Source organism: Labrus mixtus, unplaced genomic scaffold (genome assembly GCF_963584025.1).
Source record: "Labrus mixtus unplaced genomic scaffold, fLabMix1.1 SCAFFOLD_96, whole genome shotgun sequence".
NCBI lineage: Eukaryota > Metazoa > Chordata > Actinopteri > Labriformes > Labridae > Labrus > Labrus mixtus.
In genome coordinates this window covers 170,001-171,569 of record NW_026870118.1, presented here as the reverse complement: position 1 = coordinate 171,569, position 1,569 = coordinate 170,001, and the positions used below count along the sequence as shown (strand labels likewise).

The following is a 1,569-nucleotide window of genomic DNA, read 5'->3' as shown; positions in this document are numbered from 1 at the left end:
GTAGGGACCACTGTAGAGACCACTGTAGAGACCACTGGAGAGAAAATTGTAGGGACAACTGTAGAGACCACTGTAGGGACCACTGTAGGAACCCGGAACATGTAGAGACCACTGTAGGGACCACTGTAGGGACAACTGTAGGGACCAAAAGTTAAACACATACTCCAATAAGGTGACAAATCCAGACAAACAGTGAATACAGAATTATTTTATTTGTAATATTTTGGATCATACAACATAAATAAAAGCTTTCATTACATCAGCGCCATATGTAGACAGGGTTCAGTCAAGACACTAAGAGACCACAACCACATATAATCAATGAACCCAAAGCCATATATAACCAGGGTTAAATCAACCCAGAGTCATACATAACCAGTGTTACATCAACTCAGAGCCATATATAACCAGGGTTAAATCAACCCAGAGTCATACATAACCAGTGTTACATCAACTCAGAGCCATATATAACCAGGATTAAATCAACCCAGAGTCATACATAACCAGGGTTAAATCAACCCAAAGCCATACATAGCCAGGGTTAAATCAACCCAAAGCCATATATAGCCAGAGTTAAACCAACCCAAAGCCATACATAGCCAGGGTTAAATCAACCCGAAGCCATATATAGCCTGGGTTAAATCAACTCAGCGCTGTATGTGATCAGGATTAGGTGGTTCTAAAGGTGTACATTTTAAAATCATCCAACATGACCCCTCTCTCTTTGTGCTTCAGAACAATAGGAACAACATCGACACTGAAACAACTGAAGGAATAAATATTCTTCTTCCTGCTTCCTCCGACTTTATTTACACTATTAACACGTTGCCTGCGTCCAAAACATCGTCATGCTGCTGAGGAGAATCCTGCAGACAGAGTCGACACAGAAACCAGAACCTGAACTGAGCATGTGTGGTGGGATGAAGATTAAACACCACAGAAGAAGACAAACTGAACGTCTGCATGTCTTTTAAAATTTCTCTCTGGGAACAAAACAAAAACTGATGTGTAAAGTCTTTCAGCTCAACTAACTTTTTTTGAATTAAGTTGCCAGAGTTTGCTCTGTTTCCATGGAAACATATATCTTTAACTTTATTCAAACTGTGAACATAAATCTGTGACATGGCAGACCGCTCAGTGAAGGAGTTTGATGTGACATTGTTTTATCAGCACATTCAAAGTTTGTTTCATCAGGAAATAAATCTGGCCTGCTGATTGGTTAATCAGTTTGTCTCTGATTGGTTTGTTCTGGTTTTTGTTGTGCTCGTGTCGTGACCTCTACCTGTCTGTGTGATCTCTAATAACCTGCTGAATCTTTGGAGTATGGTGTCCCACAGGGCTCACTTCTGGGTCCTCACTGCTTTTTTCACTGCTTGCTGATGACACTCGTCTGTATTTCAGAAAACAACTAAACTCATCAAAACCCAAACAATCAATGTGTGACTGTTCTCTAAGCTCCGCCCCCTGATGCTCAAATCATATACATTACAGACATTATTTACAGTGAAGATGGTGCAGATTTTTAACCTCTGTAAGCAAACAAGATGTTTTTCTTACGGACGATTGGTT

General features: G+C 40.3%; 1 protein-coding gene across 4 annotated transcripts in view; it reads right to left on the bottom strand.

Moving 5' to 3' along the window:
• Nucleotides 1–192: 192 nt before the first annotated feature.
• LOC132961625 (receptor-type tyrosine-protein phosphatase mu-like) overlaps nt 193–1,569 on the bottom strand; it is a 134,004-nt gene continuing 132,627 nt past the window's right edge. For all 4 annotated transcript variants that reach the window (XM_061033351.1, XM_061033352.1, XM_061033353.1 and 1 more), the window contains one exon: nt 193–1,569. This exon is cut by the window's right edge and continues 1,330 nt beyond it. The gene's annotated coding sequence lies outside the window, so the exon portion shown is untranslated.